At 39.8% G+C, this 13,638-nt stretch overlaps 1 protein-coding gene across 1 annotated transcript in view; it reads left to right on the top strand.

Annotated features, from left to right (window-relative positions):
* The first annotated feature begins 4,371 nt into the window (after window positions 1-4,371).
* SESN1 (sestrin 1) overlaps window positions 4,372-13,638 on the top strand; it is a 112,566-nt gene continuing 103,299 nt past the window's right edge. The window contains exons 1-2 of the mRNA XM_086876744.1: window positions 4,372-5,778; window positions 5,931-5,983. The gene's annotated coding sequence lies outside the window, so the exon portion shown is untranslated. The remainder of the gene's footprint in view (window positions 5,779-5,930; window positions 5,984-13,638) is intronic.

The raw sequence follows: 13,638 nt of genomic DNA, 5'->3' as shown, positions 1-13,638 counted from the left end.
CCACAGATGCCACTTCCTCCTTTCGAGGAGGAACTTGCTATCACAACTGCCCCTGCATGAAGCAGGCATTTACTCTCAGGTCCCCAGGTGCTCAGCTGCCTGATGGCTTCTGACAACCAGGGCATGCCCTCGTCCTTCCTCCTCTCCCCACCATACACACGCACTGACCCATTCCCTAAGACCACTACCCTTCAGTAAATACTAGGGTGCACTTCTTGTGGCCAAATCCACACCTGAGCCCTGCTACAGGCACGTCCCCATGTTGTTTTTGCAGAGGTGCAGCCTCACACTGCTTGTGCTGTACTGGAGCTGGTGAGCCCAAGGAGCAGAGGACACTTTGGCACTCCACCATGCTCTGCAGCTGGGCAGCTCCTGCTTAGCAGCAGTAGCAGGAGACTGAATTTTGAAAAAGGGGAAGGCTGATGTCCGAACAAATCTGCTACAGAAGCCTTCTATCAAAGCTGACAAATACTTGCTAAATGTGTTAATTGTCCATGGTACATAATTTCTACCCTTCTAAGTGTCTGGTGGAACTCCTCCCAGCCACGATGTAGCTCTGCTGTCCAGCAGTGTGAAAAGAACTGGTAGAATTTGACCACACAGGATGTGTTTCAAACACTGCTGCCATGTGTTGCTGGAGATCCTCCATCACTCTCACACCAAATACAGACAAAAGATTCACAAGGGCAATGAGTCAGCACGCCAGACCCCATCCCACAGTGAGTCAAGATCAATTTAGAGCCTCTGGCCTCTGCAGCACAGCATCTAACTGCTTCTCCTTTATTTGAGAAAGTTCTCTGCTGCCCCCTCTCCAAGGTGAAAATGTAGAATGGATTTGCCTGTTAGAGCATATGGAGGAAATACACCAGATTGGAAAGAATATGGAAATGTTTTTTCCAAAGATTTATGGAGGAGAGGGACTACCTCTTTCATTTCCTGTTACCCCTCATCCTTAAGGAGTGATGATCAAAATCAAACATACCATATTTGGTGAGTAAATCACTATAGAAAAAACAAGAAGAATGAGCTTTTTTTTTTTTTTTTTTTTTTTTTTTTTCATTATCTCAGCTAGCACAGCTAGCAGCAAAGCCAGTTTTACTTCTGTTAGTAATGATGGCTTGTACCCAAGCTTTCCAGAGAAACTACCTGCTGTAGCAAGATTTGAAAGAATGGTTTCTTTGTGAAGTATCTGGCAAGGGGAAAAGATCTGAAAACAGGAATCATAAAAGAAAACTAATTTCAGTCCTAATTTTTTTTTGAAGGCCATAAGCATCTAATCTTTCTAAGAGTATCATCAAAATCAAATCCATTACATTAGTTAAAATATTGTAAAGCCAAATTCATCTGTAAATGAATTCCAGTTTCTGAGTTCTGCAATTTAAGACAAGTCCTCTCTCAAATGTTTTGTGAGACCCACAATAAATGTTATATAGGAACCAGTGAGAATATTAATATACAGAGTACTGCCAAATACTAGGTTAAATAAAATTAATAGCAGTACTAAAGTAATTTTAAAAACACACATCTCACCTTGCAGGAGTTTTTTTAATTGCCATTTCTGTGAGAAGTATAATTTCAAAAACATAGTCATGTTTTAGCAATTATTAGTATCCATAAAATTTTCTTGATACAACTTCTAGCAAAGCATTACAGGAATTCCAAGGATATTAAGAATAGGAATTTCATAAGAGTGTTTGTCATTTATTTTGAACAAATGGAACCTTGCTTAAAACAGGAGAAAAAAAAATTAAAAAGGGAGGGGGCAGGGGACCAAGAAGCCTTTAATAAAAACATAAATTAAATATCAAACTCTAAGGAAATTACATTTCCATTAATTTCCCAAGTATTTACTTTAATCTCTTTCTTACTGGTTGGGAGTCAACAATTTCTAATCCTTTAGTGCTTCTCTGCTAAACAGCTACCAGACAGCAAGAGTCCCAAAGGAAGGCTTGCCCACAACTCAAACACATCTGCAACATCATCTGTAGCTCTTCCACAAGACCACTACTCCCCCTCTAGACAGCAGGGATCTTCAAGCCTGAGCACAGACATTTGGATGGACTGCAGCAGTGGTTCTTTGGGAACAGAAAACTCGGTAGCTCAGCAACATTTCCAGGATGAAACAGCCTCACATGAGCTGGAGACACCACATGAGCAATAAAAGAAGAAAGAGACACCACGCCAAGGACTTTCTATTTGTCAGGAATGTGATTATTGATAGAAAAGGGCACACAGGGGCAAAACCCCTCCACAGCTTCAGAAAAGGTATTTGTTTTCTGTAAAACTGGGAGATGACCTACAAGGTATTCTTATTTTCATAGTGCTTCAGGCTCACCCAGGGGATGAGAGGCAGTAACCTCATGCTCTGACACCGTATCAGTGCCCCTGGATATTTATATAGATCCAGGTCTATAGTAGCAGAACTGCATTAGTTTTCCTCTTGTTTTGGAGGCAGAACATTCCTGTTACGCCGGTTTTACAGATGAGGATACCAGACCTGCTCCAATTTCACTGGGAAAATGTGGCAAGACCCCAGCACACTTGATCAGCCTGTCACACCCTGCAGCTGCTTCAAGCATCCACAACAGGGGTGAATGAGCAGCTCTCGCTGGGCAGGTGCAGGTCAGCCCTGGAGGGTACACACAGTGAATCAGATGCAATTGGGACAAATGAATGAGAGGTGTTAGAGGTGCCTCAGGCTTCCTGTGGATGCAAAAGACACCTGATCTGTGAAGACACATTGCCATTTTTCCAGGGAGGTTGGTGGCAGGTAACACATCCTCCAAATGTCCCAAAATAGCCTTGTATCACCATAGTCAAGAGAACCTGGGAGGCTAGAGCCAAAATAGAGACAGTAGCCACTCCCTGGGGCACATTGTGCCCCGCCGACTTGTACCTTATTCTTAGAGCATCTGTCCTTGTCTTTTGAGCACAGGTCTGAACCTTGGTCACATTACAAAAAGAGCTGTTCTGAGCAATCCCTTTGACACAAACTCCAGGGCTGATTTTGACTCGACTTGGGTGAACTTCAGAGCTTTTGAATATTTATGCAAGTGTTTGAGCTGCCTTTTGAAACTGCTGAACTGAGAAAGAGAGGGAAAAAAATCTCTGTAGCACCTTAATAATGGATCTTTAAGGAATTCAAGCATAAGTACATGATACATAAACTTGAGGCAACCTTTCTCTAGAGATTTCAATTTGCCTGGAAGTGTCCAATAAATAAATTAAAGTAACTTCAAATGAAATCACTTAATTCACTTATATTACCTCTACAAATTTAGAATGAAGGTCCATCGGTTTATCTCCTATTTTCTGTTGTTGCAGTTTCATCAAAAGCTTTTGCTGCCAGGGATCTACTTTAGGATTAATCTGGTTGACATAAAAGTAACCACAAAACTTATGAATATTGCTACATGTTTTTATATGGGAGACAATATATAGTAAAGCAAAAGCAGCACATTCAGTTTGTATTTTCAGCAGATATGAATAGAGATTCTTGACTATACAGAAGCATTGTAGTTTGATGAGGCCTGAATTACGTAAAAAATCATCCCTCCGTTTGTCAGAAGAAACATTTTAGACTTTAAACTTTAGATTCGCTGAAATGTATCTTGGTATATCCTGAACACTAGTTAGGACTAACACAACTGAAAAAGGAAAGTTGCTCATAATTACCTTTAAATAAGGAATCCTGTAGTCTCTCTTTTCCAAAGTCCTGGCTGTATCTAGCATGTCCCAGCTCTTTGACTGAGAAACCTCTGCATCATAAACTAGAAATATTCTCATTGTCTGCTGCTTGCAGAAGATGCTTCTGAAGTTTTACAGAACCTAGAGCACAAAAGGAGATGGTACTGATATAAATTTCCTAAGCTAGATATTAAATCCTAGAGTAAAGCAATAGTGCATATTATTACCCACCCCCAAAAAAAGAGATGAAAATAAGTGGAGTGGTAAAGGGACAAAGCAGACATTCTGGTCCTGTGTTTCTTTTCTTTTCCAGCAGACTCAATGAAACTCCCTGCTGTTATTTCTGGCACCTCCAAATAGAAAACCAGGGTTTTCAAAACCACCATCTTTCATTTAACATCTTTCATATTAACAGAAGTTAATAGGAAATTTCTTTTCAATGGCTTTGGTAAGAAAAACATTAGCACAGAATGTGTACTTTGAAAGTCCTGTTGAAAAACAAAGAAGCCACAAACTAAGCCAGCCTACAATGAAGGCAATGTACATCATTGCCTAGTTGGGTAAACCTGTCTGCCTGAGCTTATCTCTGATAGCTCAAATGCTAATTTGAGGAAAGTCTTACAGACCAGTTTATGCAATCAAACCTTTGTCCTTTTCAGCTGATCACCTGTGCTCATTCAAGGTGCAGTTTGTAAGGCAAGTCATGCATTCAAAAGCAGTCTGTTTTTTCTATTTAACAGCTACCCAGCTCTTTTGAACCCTGGGCACACGGTGGAGATTTTAATTTGGTTTTGCCTTTTGGATGACAATAAAAATGAAACTGAGAGTTTTCCTGCTGGTATCCTGAGAACTGTGGAGGTTGGCAAGTTCCTGGGTGATGGTGTGCTGCAGCCGACCTCTAGTGGAAGGACCACAGCTCAGGGAGACACCAAAATAAGGCAGGAAAACTCGAGAAAATGCACAAAAAATGCTAGTGAGAGCTGAGAGAACAAAGGCACATCCTCAAAACCAAGATACTGAAAATATGAATGTGAGCACTTACTAGAGCTTAGTGGGTGTGAATTGAGCCTTTCTGCTGCTTCCTGTCAAGAGCAAAAATAACAGTCTTATTTTCTGTGATGCAAAACACTGACTCGTAATAAATGGAACTTTCTTCCATGCTTTTAAAGACCTTTTTTTCTTTAACTTTTTTATTTTTATTTTTTTTCCTTTACCATTGGGAAGCACATTTCAGTTACCAGGGAAAAGAGGTCAAATCTCATCAGTGAGTTAGTGATATTCTTGAGGTTATAGTCAATATCAGAGTGAGAACGCAGAAGCTGGAACTGAGGTTTCAGCTCCTTGGTTTCAGTTTTGTGCCAGGGCAAAGTGAAGCCATTGTCCTTGTGGTAGGACTCTGCAAAAAACCCATAATCAGACTAGCTGGAAAACATCAACACTTTAAGCAACATGAGTGCAAGATGTCTGAAAGCAATGCTGTCGGTGCCCTTTAATTTTCGTCCACACCATGATTGAATTCCCTGAGGTTTTTTTATCCAGAAGCAGAAGTATGTCAGAGAATGGAATATGATGGCAGGGGAAACCCATGTTGTATGGATTTTTATTATTTTCATATCTCTTTTAAGAAAGGACCTTCTTCCAGACCCCAAAAGACAAACAGCTGCTGGAGGTCAAGGCACCTCCACAGTCCTTGGAGGACTGCCTATCCTCTAGGAAAGGACATCAGCTAACAAATCCTTCTGCCTGAACAGAGTCCTGCTCAGGCATGTACAACATTCTTCTCACACACACACACCTCCCGAATCTTCACATACCATGACAACTTAAAGTATGTTACTATTTCAGGGTTATCACTCCTCTGGTATCTGATTCTGACACAATGCTGCTATCGCCAGCTTCTGAAACAAGGGTGTCCTGGGGATGGCTGAGTCTGGCCTGATATCAGTGTTGAAGAGTCTGTTGGCATCATAACACACATTTTTAGAAGAAAACTGTTTTCTCCTTCTTCTTTACATCATCTCAGGCTTGCTCAATGCTTTGAAGGATACCGATATGGCTTCATCCTTGAAGAGCCGAAGCTTCTGTGGTCCTGTAAGTTTTGTCATATTTTCTTTCCTTTTCTCAGGTCTTTGATGGGTATATTTAACACAGGGGTATTGGTTGGTTAGTTGGTTGTCTGCTTTTTGTCAAAAAAGGCCAAACCATAACAAACAGCAGCACTTTTTCTACTACTTCTTTTCCAGAGATCTTTGAGAGTCTACATAAGTATCAGCAGATTCTTCCTTATCCAGTATTGGTGAGTATTGCTTATATATATATGCAATGATCCTAACAGGTAAGATAGAATTTGCTGAAGTTCAGCAAAACTCTTTGGGGTTTACTGGAACTACAAGTAATACAATTTTTATCTCATAGTTTCATCATAAAGGGCCATCTGTGTTTCTGTTCCATGCTTTGTTTCAACTTTGTTTTTAATGTCTTGTCTAATCATTCTGTTGTTTCATCTATGACACTCAGATCTAGACTGAAGATGAATGACACTTATGATGGTAAGATGAAACTGCTCCTCAAATATTAGATAACCAGATACTGAAGATCAAAATGATCCAGAGCACATCTGAGTTGCTTTTAAAACTAATAAGGGTCTATTCCACAGAGTGGCTCAGGTAAACTTTGTAATGTTATAGTCTTGCTCCCTTCTCTGTATATTATTAGCCCATTGTATCCAAGATCATGGATCATCTATCCTGGTCATATAAAAGAAATGTGGCAGGTTCAAGAGGCTGCATTTGAAACAGAGAGTTTAACTCTGCTCTTCCTGCCCTGATAACACCGTACTTCTGGGGCAGTGCTGCTTTGTCTCCCTGTCATGGGACCCCTTTGGGCTAAGGAGTGAAAAATGACTGCACCAGCACCATCAGTTAGACCAGCCACAGCTTGGTTAGACCACTAACTAAAGGCTACAGACCCCTTACCTGTCCCAGGTAAATCTACTTTTCTTAGCACTGTTCCCAGTTGATTGTCACTGGTTGGGCAGTGCCACTCCAGCCAAGGGCTGTGCCTTCCTCCCCTGTGCCAATCCACAGGTACGTCCACTAGAGATTTTTGGTGGAGAAAGGAGACAGGGAGGACAAGTCACAGCATCTTTTCATTCCTCCACCCTGGGCAGCCCACTCCTCACCTGCAAGGACCTACCTAGTTCCCAGGAGAGAGAGGTTGTACTTTCCCAAAGACAATTCTGTGAACTGCTACAGTCCCACACTGTTTCCACTCTGTAACATCATGGGTTAAATCTTAGGTTTTAAACACTCTGCAACAGGAATGCTGCTTTGCTTGCTGAGTACCACTCACACGAGTAATTCTACGTAAACAACTCCTTCCCTTTCTTCAAAAGGAAAGAGAACTTGAGAATAACCACAAGCAGATACTCCTAGATACCCAGTCCCAATAGTAAATCTTGCTGAACAGCTAATTCTGATCATTAATAGACAGGTTAGAGTGAAAATCCAGACACTCCTAGAGAAACTTCAGCATAAGTATTTAAACAAGAGCCACCTTCTCTTAGTTTATCCAGAAAGAGACCACCCACAGAATTATTTTAAACAATATTGTTGCAGAAAATTGGAAGGGTGAGTTTCAGGCTTTGGCATTACTGAGACAATATCTTGGCTTCTCCATCAAGTTGATCCCACAAATATCCTTCTGAACTGCCTGTTTCTGCAGTCCAAGACACCAGAAGTCCAGAGGAGCAACCACTGCAGATTCAGAGCTTCAGACTCTGGAATTTGAACACCAGATTTCCAGGATTCCTGCTGACTTTAAAAGCCACACTCTGAATTTCTCAAGCATAAAAACCAAGGATGGCAATGTTTGCACTGTTGACCATTCTCAGAAAATACATATAAACAAATGCATTATCTGTGGGACTGTGGTTTTAAGGGAAATCTGATAATTCTTCAATTTCTTTTTAAAACACTTGAACAGGGAAGCACATCAGTATTAAAAATATCTGAATTCCTGTCTAAAGCACTTCTTAATTTTTCCCAATTGTCTTGAACCACATCAGGATATTTCTCATCAGGCTACATTCATTCTATGAGAAATAGGCTGGAAAATTGGAGTTAAGAACATATCAATTATTTTTCTTAGTCATATAGAAAGCATATAAACTGTTCAGTAGCAAATTTAGTAACAAAATGAAACACAAAAGAGAAAAAACTGTAGCTATCAATTATATATAATTCCAAAAGTTTATTCACTGTCAATGACACATAGCACTGATAAAATAAAATTATTGAAAAAATTGGATAGAATAAAGAAGTATTCAAAACTATTTTCAAAAGGTGATGCTTAAACAAATACTCCCCAAGTGTGCAGGCTTCATTGAGGTGTCTCAGTCACTAATAGTGTCCTACTCTATCAAAACATCATCACAGTGATAATAAAGAAAAAGTCTCTCCAAGCTTTCTCCTTCTCATCCCAGACCTCCTCAAATCCAAGCACCTACACAGGGAGCTCATTAACGCCCTAAATAATGTTTATCATTGCAACATTTCCTTTCTAGTAAAATCAGTCTGGTAGAAGAACTGAAAGACACATGTACACAGCCTAGGTGGTTACTTATAAACCTGTAGACTTCCTACATCGAATTTGATCTTCCTCTGTTTACTTTTTTAAATGCTTCATAATTACACTTCACTGTTCAAAGGATGCTCATCTTACCTGGAGAAAACTACTTTCAGAGAGTGTAGGTGACACACTATAAGTACTGGGTGTAAATCAGTGATCTTCCTGCATCACTACATTAGCTGGATTTTTCTTTCCTGTCAGGAACTTTTCCTTGCCACTGAAAACCTTGCAGCCCTCTGAACCGCATTGCTGTGCTCCTCCTTGATGTGACTGAATTGCTTCTGCTTACGTATATAAGAGAGAGACTGCTACTTCTGCATTTCTGAATCTTCTTCCTCCGTTAGCTAGAGAGCCATTGCATTCCCACTGCATGAAGAATACTAGCCTGAGAGTAATCTCAAAGGTTTTCTTCCCAAGTGCTCTACAAATATTATTTCCAACCCATTGAGGAAAAAGGAATTTCAGTCCCAACAGTGAATCTTGCTGAGCAGCTAGCTCTGATTGTAAGTAGACAGATGAGAGTGAAAGTCTAGAGACAAATTACCCTCAATGTTAATAGATTTTTATTTGGGTGGGAAAAACCCATTGCTGACACACTGTTTTTCATGAACAGCTGCTGTGTTAGATGTATGCATGATAGATCCTAGGTTTGGTTCCGTCCTGATAAAGGGGATAAAACTGTCCAATAACACTGCTGTGTGCACAAATCTCTTCCATCTTAGGATATGCAAATATTTACCCTGGATTAGCTGAGTAATACTGTCTGCAAAAAAAAAGCAACTTGAATAAAATCAGAAATAACCAGCAAATCACACATTCATAAACAATAGCAGCATGACATAATAGGAAACTTAAAGAGCATATATATCATCATTAGCATTGGAGAGTAACACCAAAACAAGTGCTCATCAGCCATGAAAGGCCACTTTGCAATTAGACTTATTTATGAAGTGTACTTTTCTTAAGTTGACCCAGGAGAAGTATTATGGGTACAAAAAGACCAAACAGTTCATGCAAGTAAAATGGCAGAATTCAGACCACTGAACCTAAAAATTTGAAACCCACTTAAAAACTGAAAATAAAACTAACCTGCAACACAGATGTACTGCAACAGCATAAGAAAATCAGGGAATTAAGACAACCTTGGCTCAGCCTATCTGGTTTGTCATAGATTCCCATCTTTTCAGGAAATAGAAGAAGAGAAAATTTTCATCTCGTGAAAGAGAACTGCAAATTTTCATGCCTGTTTTCAGGAAGGAGTTTCATATTTGTTTTATTTTAAAATGTACACAGTGCAAGCTGCTGGGCCAATGAAATCTCCTGGGTCCTGGCAGTCAGCGGGAGCCTTACCTGGAGCAGCAGCAGCACTATAGTGTGCTCCCTTCTCCAGGTTATTCCCAGCTCTCTAACTCCCTCTGCATGACAGCGGCCTGAATAACAAGGACATTTGCTTCTGCCACATGCAAAAGGAACATATGTTAAAAAAAAAAAAAATCTAATGTGGTAAATACAAAAAAAAATATTAGGCTTTGAATTTAACTGGGAGTTGTCACATAAATAAATGCTGCTGCAGAACCAAGTCCACAGTACTACTCAGATGACAGAAGGGTTATGCTGTGTAACTACAGTGAAAACAGCATTGTGACCTCTCTTATTCTGTCTTTACAGGCCCAAGTTTCAAAAAACACATTACTTTCTCTGGTTTTAATTTTCAGTTCCTTCTTGGCAAAGATCTAAGAGGTTTTTTTAAACCAGTGTGTGTTTTATCTACCTGCATGTAAGCTTTTCTTCAGTATTACCTTCCTTTCTTTTCTGAAAATACGATGCAACCTTTGGAATTCCAGCAGAACAGTAAGGGGAAAAAATGTTCAACAGGATGCTACACACAAACTGGAATAATCCAAACATTCATCAGGCTCAACACAGCTCAGATGGTGAATTTATAAGTAAGCAAGTTTAATGATATGAAAAGATAATATTAAAACAGCAGAGTTTATTTAATTTGAAGATTTTTCTGGCAAATTCTTGTCTTCCACCTCTTATTTTTTTGTGTCAACGTCTTTAAAAAGTCCATCTTTTGACACTTGTCAATCCTATAAACACATATTATATTGCACAGCTATGCAGTGGAATTCCTTGAAAAGCATCCTTCACAATTGTCACCTTCCTAGTATGCCTGTATCACAGAAGAGGGAGCTGAGAAACCTTCTGGAGGAGAATGGGTTTTTAGTTCTCATGTATCAACACTGGTCACCAGGAAAAGAATCTTCAGCCAGAGGGTGGTCTGTCACTGGACCGAGCTCACAGGGAAATGGTCATGGCACCAAACCTGCCTGAGTTCAAGGAGCATCTGGATGATGCTCTTTGGTTTAGCTTTAGGTAGCCCTGCAAGGAGCAGAGAATTAGAATCCTTGCTTCTTATGGCTCACTTACGTCCTGAGGCATTCTAAGGTTCTATGATAAATATACTTACAAGAAGCATACTCCACATAATTTTTATCTATTTGAGTGAAATGAATGCATGAAAATTAAAACCACAGGTAAAAAACTGGGCCATTAAAAAAGGCCCCCTAAAACAAAAGCAAAAGCAAAACATGGCAAACTACTGTAACACTTCAGAGCCCTAAAGTGTTAAGATCAGGACAGGTTTTATGATCTGTCTACTACTTTCACTGCTCTTCGGCAGGAAAAAGTAAATCTGTTCCCTAAAGGTATTTTTTTATCCTGTTCTTAAAAATGGATGGCCATTACAGATGGTCAACCACCTCCTAGCCTAGATGTCGGTGTTTAGCTTACACTATTCTTTGGAAAGCTTGAATTTTAGTCCACTATTTTATGTCCTATTCATAAGCGCAAACTTCATTCCCTTCGCCTTCACAGCAAAGTCACATGTTTCTCAAGATTTATAACCTAGAGAAAACAGAGTGGAAATGTAAGTCCAGTTCCTTTCTTTTTTGTCTCAAGTGTCTTAGTCAAGTGTTCTTCACCTTTGTTCTTCTTCCACATATTCTCCAAGCAGTCTACAGCTACCTTGAAGTGTAATGCCAAACCTGGATACATCAGCTTAGCTTTCATCTCATCGTTGCCAAGGAAAGTCTCCTATGTAACCACTCTGTTTATACATTGCAGAATTATGTTTGAAGCTGCTTCCTCTTTGCTCTAAAGACACACTTGACCTGCCAGAGAGATCTAAAGTTTTGCTTACAATATACAATATAAAATGCATTTAGTTTATGTTTTGACGTTCCATTCCATCCATAATTCTGTGGTAAACACACAATGAAAAAGCTGGTATTCTTGGCTCCCATGAGTGTACTCAGGTCTCAAAATTGAACAGTTGACACAAGTGCAACCAAAAAAAAAGAAAAAAGCACTAGTGCAGCTAACCCCAAAGTCAGGGCTGGAAAGCCCAAACTAAAGCAAGAAACACCAGCTAAATTAAAAATTGTTAAGGAAAATAAAGAGTAGGCAGTTCTTCAGCTGTATAAATAAGAAGGAACCAAGAGAAAAGAAATTATGCCACTATGTAGCCAGTGGAGTTCAGATAAAAATAACCCATATATGACTGCAAAATGAATGACCAGGCATTTGGGATAAGATTCATCTGACCTGTTTCAGCTGTTCCCTCCAAGAAACACTTTCATAAACACTTGATTCTCTCCACTTATCTAAGACAGACTGTGGCCACCCACATGAGAGCCCATGGAGACTTTCAGGTAAGCACCAGAGCCACAACCCAAGCAACTTTCAGAAGTTTCAACAAGCTCCAGCAGGGGACACAGTAGAGGCAGCCTTGGCCACTTCAGGAAAGCAGAGCAAAACAGAACGTGCTGCATCAAAAATAAGAGTGTTTGTTTTATTATCCTCACTTCCTTGGCTTTTTTTCCTGCTATAAAATCATCATGTGTTTGTACAATATTCTTATTCTGGGAATGTATTTCAGTCCACATAAACATCTGCACTTAGTTATGTTAGCCAGTATCCAAATCCCAGCAAGATCCTGCCCTGATTATTTAGCTCTGACTGTTTTTGCCAGCTTCTATTCCCAGAATACACCGGATTTATGGCTATGTCCAACCTCCAGCTTTGCTAGTTAGAAGATTGTAACACACATGCTCAAACTGAACGTCTGTTATACTGGGACAAAGTCTTTCCAGCAGGCTCAAGTAACTAGCTGTTAAATTGTGCTAGCATACATTAGCAGCAGGAAACTGAACTATTGCTGGATGCCATTTCTTGGTCTGTATTTTTAATCATACTGTTTTGACCTACATCTTTTGTCTGCTTTCCTTGATATCCAACCATAAAATACAACCCTTGATTCAAATACCAATAAAACCTGTTGTTGCAATTTTGCATAACTCAGTGCAAAAGAACCCAGATCTCAAGTAAATTAACTGGTAAATCAATTTTTTGGGACCACTATGTGTTTTTGTCTGCTGCCCTGCAGAGCTAGATCCAAAGCATTAATCAAAAAGAGATATATACAATTTCATCTGAGAAGACAAACAAAAACATGCAGGATATAAATCAAAACAAGAACTTGCAAAAGAATAGAGTAAGCACTTACTAAGCCAAAAACATATTGTTCTTGTGAAGAAGCCTGCTCTGACCACTGTGCTTTCTCCAAATGTACGTTTATGGAATTCCAGGCCAGAACATTTTTGGAGCAGAGACATGAAGCATTCACTCCCAGCAAAGTTCACTGTGATCTGCCTAATTCTCATGGAGCTGAACTTCACCACAGCTGAGCACAAGATTACCTTTCAATGCAGCTCCTAGACAACTATTCTCTGATGGATATTTCTTTGAAGACTTATTTTACATGACTGACAACTGCTTCGGACTGTGAATATGCTAATACATAAATAACCTGACCTCCTACTCTACCCCTCCCTCACAAGATACGATTTGAAAACAAAGTTTACGCCTTTCTTTGAGCCAGAAAGCTGGTTTGGAATACAATTTCTTTGTATCTGGTTTGGATCTCTCAGCTGATGCTAAAATGCATCTACTTTGCTTTGGTGTGTGAAAACACACACACTACAGAAATAAAAGCTTCAGAAAGAAAATGCAGAAAATAATTATTAAAATGTATTTAAATCTTTTGAGTTGAAATACAAGTGAGGTAACCAGTCAACCAAAGAAAGCTCACATATTATCCATTCCTATTTTCCCCTCTCAAATCCCAGCTCCTGGCTCTGAGCAAGATGGCTTTTTCAGCTCCTGGCCCTGCTGTGAAGCAGGCAGAGATGAGAAATGCCCAGCCGCTAGCAGGACCAGGTTCAACTGTCTCCCTTTCCCTCCAGCCACTCACCCCAT

The sequence above is a fragment of the Cyanistes caeruleus genome, chromosome 2 (assembly GCF_971803275.1).
Source record: "Cyanistes caeruleus chromosome 2, bCyaCae1.hap1.1, whole genome shotgun sequence".
NCBI classification, from domain to species: domain Eukaryota; kingdom Metazoa; phylum Chordata; class Aves; order Passeriformes; family Paridae; genus Cyanistes; species Cyanistes caeruleus.
Note: the sequence above shows the minus strand (reverse complement) of the source record. Positions and strands in the feature narration are given on the sequence as shown.